The sequence below is a fragment of the Symphalangus syndactylus genome, chromosome 11 (genome assembly GCF_028878055.3).
Source record: "Symphalangus syndactylus isolate Jambi chromosome 11, NHGRI_mSymSyn1-v2.1_pri, whole genome shotgun sequence".
In the NCBI taxonomy this organism is placed as follows: Eukaryota; Metazoa; Chordata; class Mammalia; order Primates; family Hylobatidae; genus Symphalangus; species Symphalangus syndactylus.
In genome coordinates this window covers 57,425,046-57,450,747 of record NC_072433.2, presented here as the reverse complement: position 1 = coordinate 57,450,747, position 25,702 = coordinate 57,425,046, and the positions used below count along the sequence as shown (strand labels likewise).

The following is a 25,702-nucleotide window of genomic DNA, read 5'->3' as shown; positions in this document are numbered from 1 at the left end:
AGACAGGATGAGAGGAGGAGAAGGCTAAAGACAGAGGCTCCAGCTACCTTGGTGATAAGGAATGGAGGAGAAAAGGAACAAGAAATTTTAATAAGGTTAGGAGGGCTTGCTTCTCTGCCAAGTGAGGTGGGTTTAAACTTCTTCCTGTGTTCACTACCTAGTTTGTCTGAGTTAGGCAATTGCTTGAGGGAGAGGTAGCTAATCAGGAATTTGGCAACCAAGAGGAAAAACTGCAAATGAAATCGACCATCTGATGTTCAGGAAGAAGACGGAAGGAAAGAAGGAGGGAGGGAGAGTGAACAAAAGGAGGGAAGGAGAAAAAGAAACACCATTCCCCTTCCTGACATGCCTGCCTTGGACACATTTCCAGCATGGTAGAAATAGGCTTCCCAAGACTCACACAATTAAGAATTAGTTTTCTAAAATTTGATGTTCATAAGAGTAAGTTCAATTCCACAGTGGCACCCAAGACCATTCAAAATATGATTCCTTCTGAATTGTCCCTCTCCATATCTGGGCACCCCATCTCCATGTGTACATAGAAAGATGTAGTAACAGGCTGGGCATGGTGGCTCACGCCTGTAATCCCAGCACTTTGGGAGGCTGAGATGGGCAGATCACTTGAGGTCAGGAGATCAAGGTCAGCCTGGTCAACATGGTGAAACCCTGTCTCCACTAAAACTACAAAAATTAGCCTGGTGTCCTGGCGCGCACCTGCAATCCTAGCTACTCAGGAAGCTGAGGCAGGAGAATCACTTAAACCGGGAGGCGGAAGTTGCAGTGAGCCGAGATTGTGCCACAGCACTCCAGCCTGGGTGACAGAGAGAGACTCTGTCTTAAAAAAATAAAAAATGAGGCTGGGTGCGGTGGCTCACGCTTGTAATCCCAGCACTTTGGGAGGCTGAGGCAGGCAGATCACGAGGTCAGGAGATCGAGACCACAGTGAAACCCCGTCTCTACTAAAAATACAAAAAATTAGCCGGGCGTGGTGGCGGGCGCCTGTAGTCCCAGCTACTCGGAGAGGCTGAGGCAGGAGAATGGCGTGAACCCGGGAGGCGGAGCTTGCAGTGAGCCGAGATTGCGCCACTGCACTCCAGCCTGGGCGATAGAGCGAGACTCCGTCTCAAAAAAAAAAAAAATAAAAAATAAAAATAAAAAATGAAAAAAGATGTGGTAACAAAGTGTAAGTGTTTACTCAGTGTCAGGTTCTATATCTGCATTCTTTCATTTAGTCTTCTCAGCAACCCTGGAGAATGTCCCATTATTATCCTTATTTTCTTTACAATATAACTGAGGGTTAGCAATATTACATTGTTTTCTAGAGTCACAGATTTAGCATGATGTTGAGCCCCACAGCCTGATAAGAGAGAGTATAATGATGATTATTGCGTCATTAAATGTTTTTTTTTAGATGGAGACTCACTCTGTCAGCCAGGCTGCACTGCAGTGTTGCGATCTCGGCTCACTGCGACCTCTGCCTCCCAGGTTCTAGTGAGTCTCCTGCCTCAGCCTCCCGAGTAGCTGGGACTACAGGCGTGCACCACCATGCCCAGCTATTTTGTTATTTTGTGTGTGTGTGTGTGTGTATTTTTAGTAGAGACAGGGTTTCAACATGTTAGCCAGGATGGTCTCAATCTCTTGACCTCGTGAACTGCCCACCTCAGCCTCCGAAAGTGTTGGAATTACAGGCGTGAGCCACCACGCCCGGCCCAGTGATTTTTTTTTTTTAAAAACAATACTTTATACGTGAATGTATGTATATGTTGCTTAGTATGTGTCAGCCTCTGCCCAAGACACCAGGGATACAGTGGTGAACAGCACAGAGGTAGAGAGGTTATACAGCTCTTCAAGATGGAACAAGTAGCAAGCAGTAGAATGGGGATCCCAACCCTAGTCTCCAACTTTTAATTTTATTTTTCTATTACACTCAGCTGTTCTCCAATTCCCATGTCTTCATATTCAAAGACGCTATTAACCTACCCCATCACCACCACCTGGGGCCTGCAAAGCAAAGCAAATGGAGTTAGCATCTTTGTAAATATGAATTGTCTGAGTCAGAACTCATTGGACCCAGGGAAATGCCATTCCCTGTTTTTCAGAGAGAGTAGAAATGCTATTACTCTCCCGGAGAAAGCATGAGGCTCAGGATATAAGCACTGAAGAGCTGGTTCTCGCTCTGTGTGATCCGGCCAGGATGACTTCCCTTCATAGATCCTCATCTGTAGATTGAGAAGGATGGGTGAGCTGGTTCCGAGGTTCCCTTAGCCTTTGTGGGAAGAAATCTATTTGCAGTAGTTCCCTAAAACTATTAGTTCAAAACTCTTCAAGACAGGGAGTTTAATGAAAAGTTAGGGAGACAAAAGTTTGACTAACGGAAGCACAGTCTTTTAAATTCCTCTTACTCTGCCAATCTTTTGCTGATCAATATGCTGGATCACACTCTAAGGTGTAATTGGCTGCAAGGTTCTCCTAAGGGCTTTACAATTCAGAGCCCACTGGGAGGCTGAAGCCAGAGGATTACTTGAGGCCAAGAGTTTGAGACCAGCCTGGGCAACAAAGCAAGATTCTGTTTCTACCAATAAAATAAAATAAGCTTGGCAAGGTGGCACACACCTGTAACCCTAACTACTCAGGATGCTGAGGTGGGAGGAGCACTTGAGGCCAAGGGTTTCAGACCACTCTGGGCAGCATAACGAGATGCTTCTCTATTAAAAAATAAGAAATTAGCTGTGCGTGGTGGTGCATGCCTGTAGTCCTAGCTACTCAGGAGGCTGAGGCAGGAGGATCACTTGAGCCCAGGATGTCCAGGCTGCAGTGAGCTATGATCATACCACTGCACTCCAGCCTGGGCTACAGAGTGAGACCCTGTCTCTAAAATATAAACTAAACTAACTAAACTAAACTAAAGATATCCAAGCTTTATCAGGAGAGAATACACATAGGTAATTGTGTTGGTGAATTCCTGGGGCTTCATTCAATAGAAATTCTTCTGTGACAACAGTCATCCTTAGCTTTCTCTTCTCCAGAGTCTAGGTGCAGGGTAGGAGTTAAAAGCTTGAACTCACACATCAGTCAGGAAAGATCTGCGTAAAACTGTCATCCCTTAATTTCTCTTAGCCTGTTTCTAAGGGCATATTTCTATGAGGATAATCATAGTACTTCCCTCTCTGGGTATAATCAAACCAGTTTATCTAAGTATAGCTTAGCCCATAGCAGAAAGGTAATGAGATGTTCAACTGATCAACAATGAAGTCTACAGGGTCATAGATGTCCCTGAGCTCCTCAGAATATTGTCGTACTGACTTAGTTTATTTCCACATTCCAATATTAACATGCTGTCTTAATTGCAGAGAGACCCTGTTACTAATAACAATATTTGGCAATTTTTTTTTTCTTTTTTGAGATGGAGTCTTGCTCTGTTCCGTAGCCTGGAGTGCCGTGGTGCCATCTCGGCTCACTGCAACTTCTGCCTCCCAGGTTCAAGCAATTCTCCTGTCTCAGTACCCTGAGTAGCTGGGATTACAGGTGTGTGCCACCATGCCTGACTATTTTTGGTAGAAACAGGGTCTCACCATGTTGGCCAGGCTGGTCTCAAACTCCTGACTCCAAGTGATCCATCCACCTTGGCCTCCCAAAGTGCTGGGATTACAGGGGTAAACCATCATGCCCGGCCTATTTAGCACTTTCTAACTGGACAGAGAGAGAGAGAGAGAGACAGAGAGACAGAAAGAGAGAGAAATGGAGGTGGGGGAAGGAGGATTTTGCAGTGTGCTTGGCTGGAAAGCCAGCTAGGCAGTAAGCATGGAATGAGCCATTAGTTTCCACAAGAACTGTTGGTAACGACTCCTTCTTCCCTCCCTTCTGGCTGGCTGTCCATTTTGTTGAGGGCTGGGTTGTTTATATGAGAAAAATTCTGGTCCTGTGTTAGAAGGCATGCTTGCTGCTGAAGACAGGTGCTGATAGAACAGTGCAGAGGGCATGATGCTTGCGAATGGAGTCACAAAATATCCCACTCCACTAGCCCTGCCCCACACACCAACATCAGCTGCTTGATTGCTTACAAGCTCACAATTCTAGCAGAGATCAGAAACTTGCAGGAGATGCCAGTGGCTCTGAGAACCAACCCACATTACTTATTTATTTCCCCCCAACCATTGTTGAAGAGTATTTAGCAAGTATATTTCCTGAAGGTGGTTCTTTTTGTAAGAAACCCCAACGGTGATTTAATTAAGCCTACATAAATGCTAAGTGGGATTCAAACAGAATGGGATTTGCTGATTTGTATGTGTTGAAATAAATTCCTTGTTCTGTTCTAATTGAATAGATTGAACACAGACTGTATTTGTTCTTATCCTGCAGCCGCTTTCACAGGAGCGATAAATTGGAAATGTTATCTGGCTTGATACACCAGTTTTTCTGAGAAAATCACTCTGCCAGTGGTGAGAGAATGGAAGAGCTGAAAACATCTTTTTTCAAAGTCATATGTCACAAACCAGGGAGACTCCAAAAAATAAATTATGGAAGATTATGACCACTGCTGCCAAGGATATGGTGAAATAGGTACATCTTGTATGCCCAGTAATGTTGAAAATTAATATAACTTTATTTAAAAAGCAATTTGGACATGTTGAAAGAAAGCCTGAAGATTACCACCATGTTTCATGATTCTATCCATGTGTCCCACATATGAGAGCCAATTCCAAAGAAATAACTACAATTTGGAAAAAACTATATGCATAAAGATGTTCATTATGGTGTTTGTTAGCTATAGCAGCAAAACCAAAAAAAAAATCACTGAAAATGTCTGCAAGAATTCCCAAACAGAAAACTATTAAGTCAGCTATGACACCTTCTCAGTAGGATACTATACAGCACTTAACATGATAGTCACTAAGTTTACATGGAAAAATACCTGAAGCATAATCTTAAGTTCAAATAAATATAAATATATGCTATAATTGCACTTTTTAAAAAATATGACAGACAGCATGAAATATCCAGAATAGGCAAATTCATAGAGACAGAAAGACAGGCATAGTGGTTGCCACAGGCTGGAGGAAGAAAAGAATGTGGAGTGACTGCTAATGCATAAAAAGGGTTTCCTTTTGGGGTGATAAAAATGTTCCAGAACAAGATACGGGTGATGGTCGTTGTAATTATGTAATAATGTAATAATGCCACGACATCGTACACCTTAAAGTGGTTAAAATGATACATTTTATGTGATGTGTATTTACCACGTTTAAAAAAATAAAATGACAAAGGATGAAAAATGAAAGTACGTAAAAATTGGAACAGCAATTGTTTTAGGAGGATAGGATTATGGGTGGATTTTCTATGTTTTTGAAATTTTCTGCAATTTTGGTATTAGAGAAAGGCAGAATCAGACAGTATTAGAATGCAGCCAAGAAGCCTTGGGGCTGTGATTTCCCCAAACCCCATCCCTTTCTCCAACTACTGTAGACCTGGGTATCCAAACCTGGAAACTGAGGCAAAGCCACTGCAAAGGACTGGACTTATGAGAGAAACAGCAGGGAGTGGGGGAAGACGGAATAGTTAATAAGCACAAAAGTACAGCTAGACGGAATGAATAAGATTTAGTATTTGATAGTACAACAGGGTGATTACAGTCAATAATAATTTATTGTACATTTTTAAAATATAACTGAAAGAGTATAGTTTGTAACACAAAGAAATGATAAATGCTTGAGGTGATGGATACCAAATTGACCCTGATGTGATTATTACACACTGTATGCCTGTATCAAAATATTCCATGTGTCCATACATACATATACCTACTATGTACCCATAGAAATTAAAAATAAAAAAGTACAACAAAAGGAAGGGGGGGAATAAACTAAAAAATTCAGTGTGTAAAAAATTTTCAGTGCTTCAGAATTGCCTGCATTCCTCTTCACAATCGTTATTCACTTTCTTCTCCTCACAGTGTACCATCATAATGCATTATAAAAAGTACCATGGTGTAGTTTTGTCTGTTTTTGAACTTTATATAAATGGAACCATATAAAGGGTCTTCTTTTGTGTTTAGCTTCTTCCATGAAAAACTATAGAGTTATCTATATTGCCGCACATATCAATAGTTCATTCATTTCTATTATATCATAATATATTCATAATACCATATGAATGAACCAGAGAAATGACCTGCTTTATGTTTTTAAAGAGTTTGTAGCATCTAGTTTTAACTCCAACACATAAAGAGCTTGGAAGCCATCTTTCCTTCCACCACAACAAGAAAACAGCTGAACAGAAAATCAATGAATTTTCTTAGATCCATTAAAGAATTGAGATTGCAGGACACACTACCACCCTGAAAAGTGGAGACAGTCAAATACAGAGAGGAAGCATATCAGCTTACCTGAAGCAGAGGCCACTGGAATCAGTGACAGGTAGGAACATTTAAACCGTACCTTTGACGACTTACTGGAAGCTGAGTGTGGACCAGATTGGGAGTCTAGTTTGAGGGAGGTCTCCACTCTTCTGTGTGTTTTATCTCCAGGAGTCCCACTAGGGGCTTCCCACAGTGAAGATCAGAGAAAAACAGTGAAAAAAATCCCTCATGTTTGTTCAAGGGAAGAGAAAGTAGCCATTCTGAAGTAAGCCCACAGGTTTGTCCATAACAAAGATCTACCCGGGAAGGGAAAATACTTTACTAGTTTCTTCTCCCAAATGAAGAAAAACAAATACCCAACTCCAGCTCCCTGTAGCCTTCTTGTCCCACTAAACAGAAGATATAAAGCTTAGAGGCATCTTAGAGGTAACAGACTCCCTAAAAGACTAAAGCTTAATCACAAGATTATAGAACACTTCACCTTTTCCCCACACCTTACTGCATTATAGAGCTCCTCTATAATAATAGTGGATTACAGCTAAAAGAGCTACAAGGCTTAGATTTATTTAAGAAGCAGTTTCTAGGGAAACCCAGAGACAACCAGGGACACAAAAACAAATGACATTAAAGTAAATGTGAGCCTCTGACTCCCACAGCTGTATAAAATGGTAAACACAACCTAACTCCTAGCCAGATAAACAGAAAACTTCAGTAAATGCATATCCACCTTTGTTGTTATTATCCAAATATATCATGTCCAGTTTCCAACATAAAACTACAAAACATGCTCAAAGACAAAGAAAAACACAGTCTGAAAAGAAAAAACAAGCATCCAGACCAGACTTAGATATGGAAGAGATTTGGGAATTATCAAGCTAGGTATTTAAAATAACTACATATATGCTAGGGGCTGTAATGGAAAAAGTAGACAACATGTCGTATTAGATAGATAATGTAAGCAAATAGATGAAAACTGTAAGAAAGAATTAAAATGAAATGATAGATATCAAAATAATCACATCACAAGTAAATAAATTTTGATGGCCTCATCAGTTAGTCGAAGAAAGAATCAGTGAGCTGGATGTATTGTCAATAAAAAATTTTCTCAACTGAAATGTGAAAAAAAGATAAACAAGCCGGGCACAGTGGCTCACACCTGTAATAAACAGGCCAGGCATGGTGGCTCCACTTTGAGAGGCTGAGACAGGTAGATCACTTGAAGTCAGGAGTTTGAAACCAGCCTGGCCAACATGGTAAAACCCCATCTCTACTATAAATACAAAAATAAGCTGGGCATGGTGGTGTGTGCCTGTAGTCCCAGCTACTTGGGAGGCTGAGGCAGGAGAATCACTTGAAGCTAGGAGGCAGAGGCTTCAGTGAGCCAAGATCATGCCACTGTACTCCAACCTGGGCAGCAGAGTGAGACTCTAAAATCAATTAATCAATCAATCAATCAATAATAGAATATCCAGGAATTGTGAGACAATTTTAAAAGGTATAATGCATACAAACTGGGAATACCAGAAGGAAGAAAGTAGCAGAAAAATTGTTTGAAGTAATAATGATGGGAAATTTTCCAAAATTAATGACAGAAACTAAACCACAGGCATAGTAATCTCAGAGAACAACAACCATCATTATCAAAATATCTATCTAGGCATACTATATTTAAATTGAAGAAAACTAAAGACAAACAGACAGGCTTAAAAGAAGCCAAAGGGAAAAATCAACCACCTTCTCTATAGAGAAACAAGAATAAGAATTGCAACAGACTTGTCATCAGAAACTACACAAGCAAGAAGAGAGTGGAATAAGATCTTCAGAGTTGAAAAAAAATAAAACTCCACCAACATAGACATTTGTGTCAAGCAAATTATTTTCTCAAAAGTAAAGGAGAAGTAGATATTCTCAGGCAAGCAAAAACTGAGGAAATTTGTTGTGAGCAGACTTGCTTACAAGAAATGTTAAAAGAAGGCCAGGTGCAGTGGCTTATGCCTGTAATCCCAGAACTTTGGGAGGATGAGGCAGGGAGATCACTTGAGGTCAAGAGTTCCAGATCAGCCTGGCTAACATGGTGAAACCCTGTGTCTACTAAAAATACAAAAATCAGCTGGGCTTGGTGGTGCACACCCATAATTCCAGCTACTTGGGAAGCTGAGGCACACGAATTGCCTGAACCCAGGAGGCAGAGGTTGCAGTGAGCTGACATCATGCCACTGCACTCAAGCCTGGGCAGCAGAGTGAGACCCTGTCTCAAAAGAAAGGAGGAAGGAAGGAGGGAAGGAGGGAAGGAGGAAAGGAAGGAAGGAGAGAGGGAAGGAAGGAAGGAAGGAAGGAAGGAAGGAAGGAAGGAAGGAAGGAAGGAAGGAAGGAGGGAAGGAAGAAAGTTCTTCGGAGAAAAGAAAAATGATATAGGTCGCAAACTCAGATCTACATAAAGAAAGGAAGAATAACAGAGAAATAATCAGTGAGAGGTAAATGAAATCTTTTATTTTTGTTATTTCTAGTTGATCTAAAAAGATAGCTGTTCCAAGCAATAATAGCAAAAATATATTGGTTGAGTATAGCAGATGAAATGAACAGGCTGGTATTATAAGAGATAAGAGGGATGAATTGGGAATACTGTGGTATAAGGTAGCTTCACTACCTATGAAGTAGAGAGGTATTATTTAAAAGTATAATTAGATTATTTTAAAATGTGTATTACACTCAAAAGCAGCCACTATTTTTATCAATATATAATAATTGTACATTTTTGGGTGGCACATGTGATATTTTGGTACCTGTAACATTGTACAACATGCACCCTGATACCATGTACCCTAATTCAAATCAGGGTAATTAGAATTCCATCACCTCAAACATTTATCTTTTCTTTGTGTTGGGAACATTATAGTTTTTCTCTTCTAGCTATTTTGAAATATACAATTATTGTTTACTATAATTTCCCTACTCTGCTGTTTAACACCAGAACATATTCCTTCTATCTAATCTTATTTTTGTACCTGTTAAGTAACTTTTTATCTCCTGTCCCCCTGCCACATATAATTGATATGCTAAGAGAGAGCGAACATGGAGTTATATCAAGTGTTCAATTAAAACCAGCAAAGGCAGAAAAAGAGGGGAGGATAAGAAAGAAAGAGCAAGTGCAATGAAAAGAGAAAGAGCAAGTGCAATGAATAGAAAAAGCTACAAACGTGATAGATATTAATCCAAGTATATCAATAATAAACTTAAATGTGAACAGTTTAAATATACCAGTTGAAAGACAGAGACTGTCGCATTGGATTATTTTTAAAACAAAGCCAAGATTTATCTATGTGTTCTCTATAAGAACCCCATTTTAAATATAAATACACAAATAGATTAAAAATAAATGCATGGAAAAAGATATACTATTCTAACACTAATCAAAAGAAACCTGGAGGATCTATATTAATTTCAATCAAAGCAGACTTTAGAGCAAATAAAATTGTCGGAAGTAAAGAGGAGCATGGCATAATGATAAAGGAGCCAATTCTCCAAGAAGACATAACAATCTTTAAGGTATATACAACTAATCACAGAGCATCAAATTACATGAGGCAAAAATAGATAGAACTGAAAGGAGAAATAGATAAATCCACTATTAAAACTGGTGAGTCCACCACCCATCTATCAGTAATTGACAAATCTATCACACAAACATCAGTGAGGATACAGCTGAACTGAACAACACCATCAGTAACTGAATCTAATTAATATATGTAGAGTACTCCATCCAGTACAGCAGGATGCATTCTTCTCAAGCTTATATAGAAAATTCACCAAATAGACTACATTCTGGGCTGTATAATACACCTTAACAAGTTTAAGAGTGTGCTGTCAAATAACAATGGAATTAAATTAGAAATCATTAACAGAAAGACAGCTCAAAAAATCCCCACATACTTGAAGATTAAATAACACACTTCTAAATTACACACGGGTCAGAGAAGAAGTCTCAAGATAAATTTTTAAAAATATTTTAAACTAAACAAAATGGTAATATTAAAATATTGGGACACAGTGAAACAGTGCTTAGAAAGAAAGAAATACAGAGCATTGGATATGTATTTTAGAAAAGAAAAAAGGATCAAAATCAATAATTTAAGCTTCTATCTTGGGAAACTACATAAAGAAGAACAATATAAACCTAAAGCAAACAGAAGGAAATAAATATTAAAAATTAAAACAGAAAATGGTAAGATTGAAAACCAGATGTTAATAGAGAAAATCAGTTAAAGCAAAATCAGTTTTTTTAGAAAAAGTCAATGAAATTCATAAACCTCTCATCAAGCTAAGAAAAAATGGAAAAGACACAAATTACTAACATCAGAAATGAAAGAGGGAACACCATAATTCAGCCCATGGGCATTTAAAGAATAAAGAAAATTATGAATACCTCCATGACTCCAAATTTGATAAATTAGATAAAATTGAAGTGTGGTATTTCCCTGACCCCTTCGCAAGACATGCAAAGGGGTGCCTTGTTGACTCAGCCTGCAGTACTCAACTCCTTGTGAGAAGGACCATGCAAGCAAACCAGGCAGGAAGTGGAGTGTATGGTCACTGGAACTAGCTGGCCGCTTTGGTGCCAGCAGAGGCAAACTCCACGCATTTGGACCTGCTGGACTTCCCCCTTTGTGGGAAGGAGCACACAGGTGAGCAGGTGCAGGAGCCAGGGCAAGCACTTTTGGGAGCCGGCAGGAGTGAACTCCACGCGGGGCCCCACAGCAGCATCTGGCAGAGAGGTGCCCATATCCCAAGAAACCCCAGAGAAAGTCTTACAGTGCTCTTTTAGCTCTGTTGTCTGCAGATGGCTTAAATGTTACCAGTTCAGTAAACTCTCTGCCTTTCCTTATGAGGCAGCTGCCTTCCATCAGTGAGAGCAAAGTGTCAGTGTGACAGCCTTTTGCAAGCACATCTGTGGTAGCTGAGCTCTTGTCTGGCATCCAGGAGAAATGAAGTCACACAAATGAATCAAAGGTTAGTAAATGTGGGGAATTTTATTGCCAATGAAAGTGACTCTCAGTGGGAAGGGGAGCTGAAAAGGGGAAGTGATGGGAAAGTAATCTTTTCTTGAAGTCTAGCTGTCTCCAGCCAGATTCTTCTCTGAAGTCAAGCTGCTTCTCTCTGATGTACAACCAGAGTCTCCAATGTCCAACTGCTTCTCTCTGCCAGCTGGGTCTGCAGTTTTTATAGGCACAGGGCTGGGGGCAGGGTGGGCCATGGGTGGTTTTGGAAAATGCAATATTCAAGCAGGAAAACAGGGACATAATTTCTCACTTTGGGCTGTGGCTTCAGGCTTTTGGGCTTGAGGGTGGGGCCCTGGCTGGGGACCCTCCCTCTTCTGCCCAGAATTTCCCTGCCTTCTGTCCCTATCAAAGTCAATCAATTCCTTGAAAGATACAAGCTACCAAAGCTCACACAAAGAGAAACAGATAATCTAAAGGGGTCTATATCTATTAAATACAATTATTTTTGGTTAAAAATCTTCCTAAAAAGAAAAAATCCAGGCACAGATAAGTCCATTGCTTAATTCTACCAAACGTCTAGGGAAGAAATTATACCCATTTTGTACAATGTGTTCAAGAAGATAGAAGCAGAGGGAATACTTTCGAATTCATTCTATGAAACCAGCATTACGTTAATACCAAAACCAGATAAAGACATTATTTAAAAAAACTTTACACCCACCTCATAGATGTAAAACTCCTCAACAATATCTTAGAAAACAGAATAAAAAATATGTAAAAAATATATAAAATATACATAAATATGTATATAAATACATAAAAATAATTATACAGCACAAGTAGGGTTTATTCTAGGCTTGCAAGGCTGGTTTGACATTAAAAATCAATTAATGTAATCAATCATATCAACAGTTAAAGAATAAAAATTATATGATTATATTAATAGATGTAGAAAAAGTATTTGACAAAACCTAACATCCATTCAAAATACAAACTCTCAGAAAACTAGGAAAAGACGAACATTTCCAAACTTCCTCAACTTGATAAAGAAAATTATCTACAAAAAACTCCAGCTAACTTCATACATAATGGTGAGAAACTTGATACTTTGACCTCAAGATCAGAAATAAGGAAATAATGTCTCCTCTTGCCATTCCTTCTCAACACTATCTCAGAACTTGTAGCTAATGGAATACCATAAGAAAAGAAAATAAGAGGTATACAGATGGGAAGGAAGAAATAAATTATCTTTGTTTGCAGATTATATTATTGCCTATGTAGAAAATCCCAAAGAACTGGACAAAAAAAATCCAGAACTAATAAGTGATTATGGCAAAATCAAAGAATGTAAGATCATTACACAAACATCAATTTGCCCCCAATATGGTGGCGGTGAACAACTGAAGTTTGAAATTAAAAGTAAGATATAATTTGCAACAGCACCAAAACAAAGATCTCACAAAACATGTGTAGGATCTTTCTTTTTTTGTGTGTGTGTAAGATCTATATGAGAAAAACTATAAAACTCTGATGGGTGACATCAAAGATCATTTAAATAAACAAAGAGGTGTTCCATTTTCATTGATAGAAAGACTTGATATAGTTAAGATATCAATTCCTCACAACTTTACAATCTGTAGACTCAGCACAATTACTACCAAAATATCACCAAGTTATTTTGTGAATATCGACAATTTGATTCTAAAGTTTATATAGAAAGGCAAAAGAAACAACTATGTAACTCAAGACTGAAGAAGAAAAAAGTCAGAGAAGTAACACTATCTGATATTAAGACTTGCCACAAAATGACAACAATCATGTTAACAAGATATTGGTGAAAGAATAGATGAATGATAAATGGAACAGAATAGAGTAACCAGATGTAGACACACACAAATATAGCCAACTAATCTTTGACAAATGAGCCACAACAAGACAATAGAGAAAGGATAGTCTTTTCAAGAAATGCTACTGAAACTTTTGGACTTTGGTATGAAGAAAAGGAGAGTCTTTTATAAAAATTAGCTCAAAATAGATGTTACACATAAATTGCAAAACTACAAAAGTTCTATAAAGTAATGTAGGAGAAAGCTTAGGTGACCTTGGGTTTGGTGGTGAGTTTTCAGATTCAACATCAAAAGCACACTCAGTAACAGAAACACAATACAAGTGATGTATCTGTTAAAGAACTTTTATCCAAAATGTACAGAGAACTCTTAAAACTCAACAATAAGAAAACAAATAACCTGACTAAAAATGAACAAAAGATTTGAAAGACACCTGAAAAAGATATACAGATAGCAAATAAGCACACAAAGATATGCTCAGTCCCATATGTCATTAGGAAACCACAAATTAAGACAAAAGTGATAGTACTACACACCTGTTAGAATGGCTAAAACAACAACAACAAAAAAAACTCACAACCCCAAATGCTGGCAAGGATGCAGAGAAACAACACTTACTTGCTGCTGGGAATGCTAAATGGTGCAGCCATTTTGGAAGACAGCTTGCAGCTTCTTGCAAAGATGAGCATAGCCTCACTGTATGAGTGCAGCAATCACACTCCTAGGTATTTACCACAAAGAGTTGAAATTTATGCAGGCACAAAAACCTGCAATGTGAACGTTTACAGCAGCTTTATTTGTAATGGCCAAAGTCTGGAAACAACCAAGATGCTCTTCAATAGGTGAGTGAATAATCTCTGGTATATCCATACAATGGACTATTATTCAGTGGCTAAAATGAAATGAACTATCAACCCACAAAGAGACGTGGAGGAACCTTAAATGTATTTCGCTCAGTAAAGAAGCCAGTCTGGAAAGCCTGCACACTATGTGATTCTAATTAGATGACATTTTGGAAAAGACATTGCTGTAGAGACAGGGAAACAATAGTGCTTGCTAGGGGCTTGGTGGAAGGGCATGTGCATGACTCCTGTAGTGACAACTGCTGAAAGCAGGCTCACAGGCAAAAATTGCAAAATAAATTATATTAAAGACCACATAAATACTGGGAGAATTTACTACCAAAGGGAGGGAAGAGATGAATAGAGGAAGCATTGGAGATATTCTGTATGGCGAAACTATTCTGCATAATACCATAAGGGTGGATGCACGTCATTATGCATTTGTCAAAACCCATAGAACCAGACAACGTAAAGAAAGGAACATCATGTAAACAAAGGACTCTAGTTAATAGTAATATACAAAATTGTAACAAATGCGCCACACTAATGCAAGATGTTAATAGGAGAAATGGTATGCTAGAGGTAGAGAGTAGGGGTGGGGTGTGTATATGGAAGTCTGTATTATCTGCTCAATATTTTTGTACATCTAAAACTGTACTAAAACTGAAGCCCATTTAAAAAATAAAAAATAAAATTAGCTGAGTGCAAATGATGGTCTAAGCACAGCAGTTAAAAAAAATTAAAACAACAACAACAAAAAAAACAAAGGTGGGGGGCTGGGCACGGTGGCTCATGCTTATAATCCCAGCACTTGGGGAGGCGGGGGTGAGCAGATCACCTGAGGTCAGGAGTTCGAGACCAGCCTGACCAACATGGAGAAACCTGTCTCTACAAAAAAAAATTACAAAAATTAGCCGGGCATGGTGGTGCATGCCTGTAACCTCAGCTACTCGGGAGGCTGAGGCAGGAAAATCACCTGAACCCAGGAGGCAGAGGTTGCAGTGAGCCCAGAACCCACCATTGCACTCCAGCCTGGGCAACAAGAGCAAAACTCCATCTCAAAAACAAACAAACAAACAAACAAACAAACAAAAAAAGGAAGTCTATTAATTTTTTGTAAAGCTTGTCACAGCTGCCAAAGCAATCTATACCTTATTCCTGATAAGGGATGCCATTGGTACGTAGGGGTGAAAATATCTTAGAAATGCAACCTTCCTTCTAATTCATTAATATTTCTTTTCAGAGGTTTTACGGGTGCTTTAGCTGTCTTTTTGTGTCTTTTTTTACCTGGTGACAAAGAGCTGCAATTTTCCTCCCTATCAATTTGGCAGTCTGTGTGACATTTGATGGAACAACTTATGGAGTATGGTGGTGCTTATATTTCTACAGTCAGTCTTCCTGGGTTCAGTTTCAGCCCCACGACTTAACAAGTCTATGAGTCTGAGTTTTAACAAATAGCATGGAGGAAATGTTAGTATTTACCTCAAAGACTGTTGTAAGGATTAAATAAACTAATCTCTGGTTCCCATTAGATATGTTCAATAGATGTGAGCTGTTATTTTTATTATTTATATAAGTCTTACCCAATGCTCACATCAAATAGGGGAAAGATGAAAGATTCCAGCTCAAATTATTTCTGGACTGTCAAAGTACATAAAAGCAAAACTAAGATAGGATGCTTAGAAGCTGTGGAAACACAGCCCAGAGGGAAAAAAAAAGGAGAGAAATACAGGTCAGGATAGCTTGAAATCTCCTCTGCCCTTGATCTGGGCATCTAATATAGCTCACCCCAAATCCCTTTAATAAACCCCTTCTGTAAACTTGACCCTAACCTTGTGCTCTCCTGGGCAGGAAATAGTGATAAAGTCTGAGGTTTTACCTCTAAGGTTCTCGGTGACCCCTGGCCTGAGCCTCTACCTCTTGAACCTGAAATCAGGAAGGGTCAAGACCCTGATTATTTCTTGTGCTCTCACCCTCTCTCTCGGTGTTTATATTTTGCTCCACATGCCTGGGGCCCATCAAAGGGAGAGAAACATGTTCAGAAAATAAATAGCATTGCTGTCTTTTGCTTTGCTTGCTAGAAGCTGTTTATATAATATAATCTGGTTTCTTCACTTTGGGGAACTTAAGGCACAGAAATTGCTTTCCCTCAAGTCTTAATATCATAGGACTCAAAAGAGACCCAAAAGAACTTCATGGGACCATGGTTCCCTCCACAGACATGTTGCCAAATAGTTTCTTTCCCTTCATGTTTGAAAGTTGCTTCTTCAATCAAGATGTCAAAAACATCTTCAGAAGCACTGATACTCTGTTGCCTCGGGCTGCAACATGTGGCTTATGCTAAATTCTTTTCTCTCTCTCATCCTTGCTAGGCTGCATTTGTAACCAAGCCCTGGTCCTTTTCATCGCATCTTGCCAGAATGAAGAAGAGCTGATCTCTCCAGTTCCTGTTATTCCCCTTACATTGCCCACATTTATTGCTCAGTAAACCACAGAAATCCTTTTGTAACCCTCATTCTTCTCCTCTCTTCCCCCTTTCACTATTGAATTTAAAACTCATGCATTAGGCATGTGCTTTGTGATATTTGTGTCACCTCTCTAAATTGTAGTGCAAAAAAGAGGAAGAAAAGGCATCTGCTCAAATTGACATTTCCATCTCGGCTCACTCATTTGAGAGTGACAGGCTGTAATTTGCCAACAGGTTCACATCCAAATGCATAGGTTAGTGCTGACATCAGATGATTTTTCCACCATTGCCAGCTCCAGCTCACGCATGCTACACAGGAGGCCACGCTGAAGTCAGCAGATATTGCAGGGAAAACGAAGAGAAAAAAAATGCAGAAAGCTCTTGATTTCCCTAAGCCTCTTAATGCACCAAACACAATGATATACTTAGGTCTATTTGGTGGAGCAGGTGGGTGGGTCAGAGCATGCATTGGAATGCTGCGTTGGTTGAGCAAACTGGGTTTTCTCTTATGTGCACTCAATCTGGTGCAAACACACTTACCCTTTGACTCTGTGAGTAAACAGACTTTGTAGCCAGGAAAACCAGGATCAATTCCTGGCTCTGAAGACCAAGACCGAGGTGAGAGAGGAAACACAGTTCCCTCCTTCTTCCAGTGGTCTTTCCCTACCCAGTTACGTGCATCCCCCAGCCACAACAAGGTCCACTTGCTATTAGACTGGTGCAATGAATGGCAAAAACCACAATTACTTTTGCACCAACCTAGTAACTAGTACATTGTCTGGCCAAGAAGAGAACGTGTTTATTACTTTGCCTTTTTCTTTCTGTTTCTTTTCTTCCCATTGCTTCTTTCATCCTCCTCCTTCCTTCTGGATTCAATTTTCTTCTTGTAGGGTTATAGCCTTCAGAGGTTCTCTCAGCAAGCATCTCTTTGGTAGTAAATTCTCCTAGTCTTTTCATGGTCTTTAATATAATTTTTGGGGGTAATTTTTGCCTGTGAGCTTGCTTTCAGCAGGAGTTGGTATTAACAGCAGTCGTGCACGTGCCTAGGTTTAGGAGAACTCCTATTGTCTGGTTTTATGGTTGTCTCTGCAGAGGTTCCTCACTTCCTGGCTAGCTTTTACATTAATTCCGTGGCTCGAAGTTTCTACCCTGTGTGAGGAGGTACAACTCAGGCTCATCTACTACATACACCTCATGCAGTTCCAGGGTTCTAATATTTTATGAGTCACTACTTTCCATCAGCGATTCAGGCATTCACTTCTGGGCTCTGTCCTGGGGCTGGAAGGGAAGTTTCTCCTCCCTATTTACAGACTTAGCATATGTTTCCTGGTGCCTTACTTTATCCAGGAATCTTCATTCCTTCTTGTAGCCTTACAAGGGGCCACAGACTTGAAGACAGTTTCTTTCCAAGAACATTACAATCCCAGCCCCAGAGGGTCAAATTCTGTTCTCTACTGAGCCTGGAAAGCCTCTTATCATCTCTAGATTACCTGAGGGGCACCCTTTTTAACTTTGACCTCAGATTCTATTTTATTGAATTGAAATTGTTTATTTAGTAAACTTACACTTTAGAGCATAGAGAAGGTTTTGCATAAAGTTTTGTTTTGCCTTATTGACCAGGAGTCCTGCACTCACTTTTCTGCTCCTGCTTTTTCGACTTTCATTTATCCCTTTGAAGCTTGGGACAACATCCAGGTTTGCAGTCATGCCATCTATGGACTATTTTACCAGTCAAGACTTCAGCTAGTGATGGGCTTCAAGCCCTTACTGCATTGACGTTATGAAGTCAGAGACCCAAAGACATTTTGAGCAACACTTGTTTGGGGAACCAGGATCTCTGTGCAGGTTCACAAGCACATGATTAAGCTCTGACCTTTACCAAGTCTGGTTCTGGTCCCATGGGCAGCTACTCAAAAATGAGAGAAAAGGAAATGAGATGAGGTGGCTGCACATGGAATAGAACGTCCAGCATTTTGGGACTGACCATGGATAGCATGCGTTCTATCCCTGTTGTAGTACATTGTTTCCTGTTCAATCCAATGCCTCTCTTTCTTCAAAGACAAGAAATGTGTTCATGTCATCATTGTCTTTGGCAACCAAAAGAGTGAGTCAGTCTTCACGGTCCAGAGTGGAAAGAAAGCAATAATCAGATATCAGAAGTAGGGAATAATATCTTAGCAGCCAACCTAAGGAAAAAAAATTTTGATTAGAGACACCTTAATGACAAGGAACATAAGGTTATCATCTTTGCCTCATACCAACTTGTTCGGTCCACTTGAATGTTTAGCAAATATTGCTTTGAAAAAACTTCCTGGTTCAGGTGACATTATAAGATAAGCACCACATAAATCCAGGATGGACAACGAAAGAGGCTTCTGAAAAGAGGATGGGACTAGGCAAATAGAATATACCTCTCGTCTCTGAGAGGTACCCTGCCTGGTAGTAGAGGGTCAGACAAAAACAGTTTCAAAGCCTGTTTTCCTTACAGTAGCCTGTAGCATCCGTGATTTTTGGAAGAGAAAAGACATTTCTCCTGGATGTTAGCTTTCTTGTCTTTCCCCCAGGCGTCTCCCAGTATAGGGAGGGAGCTCTTCTATTTGTTGAGTGCTTAATCTCTGCCAGGCAGGAGTTCTATCTATTTTTAACACATCTGACAGAGTGATCTTTTAAAAGTAAAATTAGATCATTCTATTCTCCTTTAAAAACTATTCAAGGGGTATTTTCTTTGCACTCAGAGAGATCCAATTTTTTATGCTCACGTACTTGATGTGATCACTGTTTTCTCACCTGTTTTGTAACTTACAGCAGCTCCCTCTGCTCAATACAGTCCAGCCTCTTTCTGTTTCTTGATGTCTTCCAGCTCATTTCACCCCAGGGCCTTGGTGCCTGCTGTTGCATTGGTCTGGGGCCCTTTTATTCTTATATTATCATCTGGTTGTCTCCTTGGAGTCATTGAATCTCAACTCAACTCAAATTTTGTTTACTCAGAGAAGGTGGCCCTGAAGCCCTATGAGGATAGCCCTTCCTGTTACTAACAACATCAGCCTGTTTTATTTTCTTCATGGCCATCTCCATTATCTGAAATTATGGTCTTCATTTATTTATTTCCCATCTCTCTTCTCTGCTGTAATGTAAGCACCATAAGACATAAGAACAGGGGGCTTTGACGATCTGATTCACCACAGCATCTTCTGTGCCTAGAGCTGTTCTGGTCCTTAGTAAGCCTAGGCTGAAAATATGGCCTTTGTAGCCAGTTGACCTGGGTTCAAATCCTAGCAAAGCTATGTGACCTTTCTCCTGTTGCCGAACCTCTCCGAGCCCTCACCTTTAAAATGGTAATAGTAATCATAATTCTTATCTCACAGAATTGTTCTAAAGATCGAAGAAGTGAATGCATATAAAGTGTTTTGAACAGCACCTGGTGCATAGTAAGCACCCAAGAAATATTAGTTATTATCATCGATTATAAATCTGTTGAATGAATGAATGAATACATCTGGTGTTTTCCCATGCAGATTTCATTGACTTCTCATAGCAAATGTGATTACATCCATTTTATGAGTGATGTTAAGAAAATTGCCTGGGTTTTCACAACAAGAATGACTGGGTAAGGATTTCATTCCACATCTACCAGATTGTGAATCTTGGGCCCTTTTTTATGATTCCAAGTCCTCTCCCCTCCCCTCTGGTGTCACCCGTCTCTGTACTGTGCCTTGGCCCTGTGCTGGGCCAATTTTTCTAAAACCTCTTGCCCTGGTGTCTTCCTAGCTGGTGGTTGCTTGAGGCTTGATCTGGAATTAATTCCCCGTTGCTCCTGTGTGTGCTGCAGACTCCTCCACTCAGGTCTGCTAATTTCAGCCTCTGTCTCAGCAGTTCCTGATGACCCCCAGCAAGGAGCAACAAAAAGGATTTTCAAGGAAGAATACCACATTGATTCTTCCACTGCGTCTTGCTATGGAAATGGAGAGAGTAGTAGTGATTCCCCTGGTCTCATCACCCTGATTGGCTCTACCTTCACTGAATTATTCTTCCCAGCAAGGTGGCAGAAATGGCCCTAGTGTTTTTTTATAGAGCTATCTTTTATCTCCACTTAGTGTCGACTTCTGCATTCAAGGTAGAGTGGGAAAAAAACATAAAAGTAAACATTCCTCTGGGAATAAAAAGGCCCAAGACTTCAAGTCAACATGGTAAACAATGGCGTAATTTTTCATCTAACCGGGTTCTAGAATGCATGAACTTCAATCAGACCCATGTTGCAGCATTTGCTTTGATATGTGCTGTGGAATAATACTTCACACTTCCCTAGGGAATTCAGGGAGGGTGATTATCACATCCATTCCCTCTAGCTGTCCCTTAAAGACATCCTTTGGGTCTCATCCTCTCTCCAGAATTTAGAAACGAGAGGGAGCAAATCCCTTGACCCCTCCTCTGGCCTAAGCTGAAGGTGTCTCATGTGTACGAATGTAACTCAAGGAGTCACACAAGTCTGTCTCTGAGAGTATGTGAGCCTCTATGTAGGTGTAAAGTGCGTCTGTGTGTGAATAAGAAAGTAAGCACGAATAAGTGTATGCATCCATATATGAAGTATGTGTTTATGTGCCCAAGTGGGTAAGTACAAGAGTGTATTCTTGTATAACCATATGTGAGCATATATGTGTGTAAACATGGTGTGAAGAGCATGCAATTTTCACCTAGAGATGAGTGTCTAGGTGCCTACACATCTTTGCATGTCCAAGTGAGTCTTAATAAATATCTTTGGCTGGGTGCAGTGGCTCACACCTGTAATCCCAGCACTTTGGGAGGCCAAGGTGGGCAGATCACAAAGTCAGGAGTTCAAGATCAGCCTGGCCAACATGGTGAAACCCGTCTCTACTAAAAAGACAAAAATTAGCTAGGCGTGGTGGCGTGTTCCTGTAATCCCAGCTACTCGGGAGGCTGAGGCAGGAGAATTGCCTGAACCAAGATCCAGGAGGTGGAAGTTGCAGTGAGCCGAGATGGCACCACCACACTCCAGCCTGGGCTACCGAGCGAGACCCTGCCTCAAAAAAAAAAAAAAAATTTTTATATGAGCATGTTTCCAAGTATATAAATATATCTGGGCATGTGTAAGTACTTGCATATATACACTCTGAGTTCTGTGCAAGTGTGCACATGAGTGAAGAGCTAAGTGAATGCATTTGTGAAAGTGCATGCTTCTGTGCAGGTGTGGGGATATATGTCTATTTCTCTATAGGATGTGACTACATGGGTAAACAGAGGTTCGGGTCTGCTGAGGATGGAAGAACAGGCCACACTGTTCTATTTTTCCATGTCACCCTCCTGGGCTGTGGAAACAGAACAGGGCTTTAGAACTCATCTTTCCAAGTGAACTCGACTCTGAAAATAGTTCTGCTGTAAAATTTACCTTGCCTTCTAGAAAGGCCCATCACATCTGTGCTCTTTTCCCATAGGTCTGAGGAAGTTCCTGAGATAAACCTTGTGAGTAGTCCACTGTTTCTGCATTTCACAGCATTGCTATACTCCAAACTTTGTTCTACTCATTGTTCAATTCAATGCCTTGGACCTGGCCTATAATAGCTGCTGAATAAATGAGTTATAATAGAGAACAATGTTAATTATTATTTTACAACTAAACTCTAGCCATTTACAGATTTAAAAAAAAGTGATCCATAACATTGAATTCTTCCTGAATGTGTTATCAGAATGTGAATTACAGATTATGGCATTCATCATTTGCTTCATTCATTATTCACTCAACAAACACTCACTGAGCACCCACTATACTCCAGGCTCGGATTTGGACACTGGAGATCCAACAGTGAACAGATGCATTCCCATAAGGAAACCAATCAATAGGCAATTATAATACGGAACAACCCATCCTGAGTGGTCAAAGTAAGTACCATAAGTTGAATCCTCGACGTCGTTTTAGGACAAGAACAAGAAACCCAAGAAACTCTTCATCTTTGCATTTGGGCTGATAAGTTCTTCAGACTCTTCTAAACACACTCCCTCATCCTGGCTCAGTGGTGCCCTTAAGACTCCCTAGGTTTCCTTTCTTTCTGTTTTCTTGGCTCTTCCCAGCTCTCAGACTGAGCGTCTATCATCAGAACAGCAGGGAAATTTCAGCTGAAGAGTGGCAGACACTGATGCTGTCCCTTTAGTGGTAGAGGCTTGTTTACCTGCTTTCTGTGGCCAAGTAGGGGGTAAATTAGTGCCCTGTGTTCTTCTCCGGTCAGGCATGGGTGAATGGCTAAGCTCCTTCCTTTTCTGAGGCTGCTGGTCAGGCCCCACTGAGCAGCCACTTGGCACTGCTGAAACCAAAGAGAGAAATAATGAGCCACCATCAGGTTCTCTAGATTCTGAGGTATGTGTGAATATGATCTGGTGAGGGGTGAGTGAACAGAGACCCAGGGGAAGGGCAGAAGGATCTGAAGCTGTGAGTGCAGGCACAGGGTTCCTCTGGGAAACAGACACCTAGGACCCCAGGTGGAGGTGAATACAAAGGAGCTCCTAAAGACAAGATGCTCAGAGATCCTGGGGAAGAGGAGCAGGTCAGGAGACCCGTAGCTCAGTGTTGCATAAGGACACACCCAAAGCACTTTGAGGTGGCAGACAGACAGCTGGATGCAGATCTTGGAATAGATGTAACAGAAATAAAAAATGGAAATAAGTCATGCTCAAAAAACTGAGACAATGATGCTGGCTCACAGAGCAGGAGGCAGCAGCTGTAGGAAAGGGATCTTGGGAGCATGCTTGTGTCTTTCCTCTGTTCATCCATGTCCCACGGACCACAGGTTGGCAGTGGGAAATGAATCGGGCCCAAGAGTGCCTTGTGTCCTTTGCAATTCTAGCAAGAAAATGAAATTGTCAGAGTTCCACTCCAAATCCTGAGGACCTGATCCCTGGCTGTAGCATCCTCTGCATTCCTGTCGCTTCACAATCTCATCGCTGACTTTGACCCCAGCTGTCACAGCCTTTCTCTCTCCTTCAAGCCACATCTTCAGCATGGTGGCACCAACCAACCATCCAATAGACACCAAATTAGAGACTCAGTGGGTCCAGGAGATTCAGGGTGCACCTTGTGTGAAAGAGCATGACTGGCATTTCCACAGGGAACAGGTCTATAATTTTAGAAGGTCATCAAAGAGTTTGGGATTCCCACGTCCCCTAAAAAAAGAACCATTCACGACCTGGCGCAGTGGCTCACGCCTGTAATCCCAGCACTTTGGGTGGCTGAGGTGGAAGGATCACGGGGTCATCAGATCAAGACCATCCTGGCTAACACAGTGAAACCCCATCTCTAATTAAAATACAAAGAAATTAGCCAGGAATGGTGGCTCACGCCTCTAGTTCCAGCTACTCAGGAGGCTGAGGCAGGAGAATCGCTTGAACCTGGGAGGTGGAGGTTGAAGTGAGCTGAGATAGCGCCACTGCACTGCAGCCTGGGTGACAGAGAGAGACTCCATCTAAAAAAAAAAAAAAAAAAGAAAAGAACCATTCACTGCCCTAAACTCTCAGTCCCTACCCCCCTCCCTTCTTTAGTGACATTCACCTCCACCTGAATCTCATCGTGAAATTTCCTGTCATCGTCCCCATCAGTCCCACCCCTGAAGCAGTCATCTCTGGTTTCCCTGACCGTAACCTTTGGTCCAAATAGCTTTCTCACTTCTCCATGCTAATTCTGCTGTATCAGCTGGTTGAAGACTTCTAGGCCCCTCCCTCCCCTCTGTCTTCCAGCCTTTCTACCTTCTGACCTGGCTTCTGACTGCATTCGGTCTAGGTTCCAAGGTTAATTACTCAGCCACCCTCTTACCAGCATCTTCAGATTCCCAGGCTCTTTGTCTCTTGTGTAGACCTACAAATACATCAGAGAAGTCAGAATAGTGTTCTGCCACCCCCCCAAAATTCAGAGGGTAAAATCTCACCCAGGCACCCACAGATTCTCAGTAATTGTGTTATTTAACCTTGGCCATCTCTTTTCTTCATTTATCTTGGCAAATCCTCCAAAATTTATCCACTCTTCCTCAAATCCCTCTATAATGAACTTCCAGCTCACATCCTTCTCAAGGAATGTCCTTGCCTTTTTCAAGAAAAGGGAGACCTGGAGGGATAAACTTCCTCAACTTCCTGCTGGGTCTGCTTATGGTAGCCCTCTGTTGACAGGTGAGAAACGAGGATGCGAAAAGGATAGCGCCCTCTCCAACCACTTAGTTAGCTAATGGCTGCAATGGAGAATGCCTCTACTTTTTTAGGTCATCTGGAAATGCTTTGTTCTCTCTGTTTATTATAATTATTCTTATTGTTGTGATTATGATAATTAGATAGCTTATATTCTCCATTAAAACAACAGATATGAGCTGGATGACTACTGATATGGTTTGGCTGTGTCCCCACCCATATCTCATCTTGAATTGTAATCCTCATAATCCCCACATGTGGTGGGGATTGGAGGTAATCGAATCATGTGGGTGGTTCTTGTGATAGTGAGTGAGTTCCCATGAAATCTGACGGTTTTATAAGTGTCTGGCATTTACCTGCTGGCATTCACTCTCTCTCCTGCCAACCTGTGAAGAGGTGCCTTCCACCATGATTGTAAATTTCCTGAGGCCTCCCCAGCTATGTGGAACTTTGAGTCAATTGCACCTCTTTTCTTTACAAATTACCCAGTCTTGGGTATTTCTTCACAGCAGCGTGACAACGAACAAATATAACTACTATGAGCCATTTCTTACAATGTGAACAGTGTGTCATGCTGGCCAGCCCAAGCAGACCTGCGGGTCCCAGGGTAACTGTAAAAGTGCGCAAATCCACAAGCAGTAAGTGTTCACAAGCATGCATGCTCGATGAACCTACATCTGCTCTCACAATGCTTAAATGCACACACACACACAGGGACACGTGTCTGCAGAACACAGACCTGCTGCAGATGCAGATTCGTGCGCAGGTGTGCAGGTAAGTGCAGATGCTGATTGCTTGCGTCCGATTTTATCTGCCACCTGTCCTTGAAATAATTCCCACTGATGACCACTGCATTCCACCTGTGAGTGGAAAGGCACAATAAACTCTGCTTAACAGGCTCATAAATTTACCAGGCACTTACTTAAGATGGTTACACCACATTATAGCAAATGGCTTCTGGGGGCTCAGGAAGGGCTATATTTACTTTCCAAGAATTACCATTAGTCCTGGAT

The 25,702-nt window shown here is 40.9% G+C and overlaps 1 long non-coding RNA gene across 2 annotated transcripts; it reads left to right on the top strand.

Annotated features, from left to right (window-relative positions):
* On the top strand, positions 1 to 22,114 carry LOC134731791 (uncharacterized). Of its 2 annotated transcripts, none has more exons than XR_010114378.1 (4): positions 1 to 126; positions 4,360 to 4,560; positions 6,188 to 6,413; positions 21,959 to 22,114. It is a non-coding gene; the product is annotated as an uncharacterized lncRNA (long non-coding RNA). The 2 variants fall into 2 exon arrangements; XR_010114379.1 differs by lacking the exon at positions 21,959 to 22,114 and adding an exon at positions 16,414 to 16,550.
* Positions 22,115 to 25,702: the final 3,588 nt, after the last annotated feature.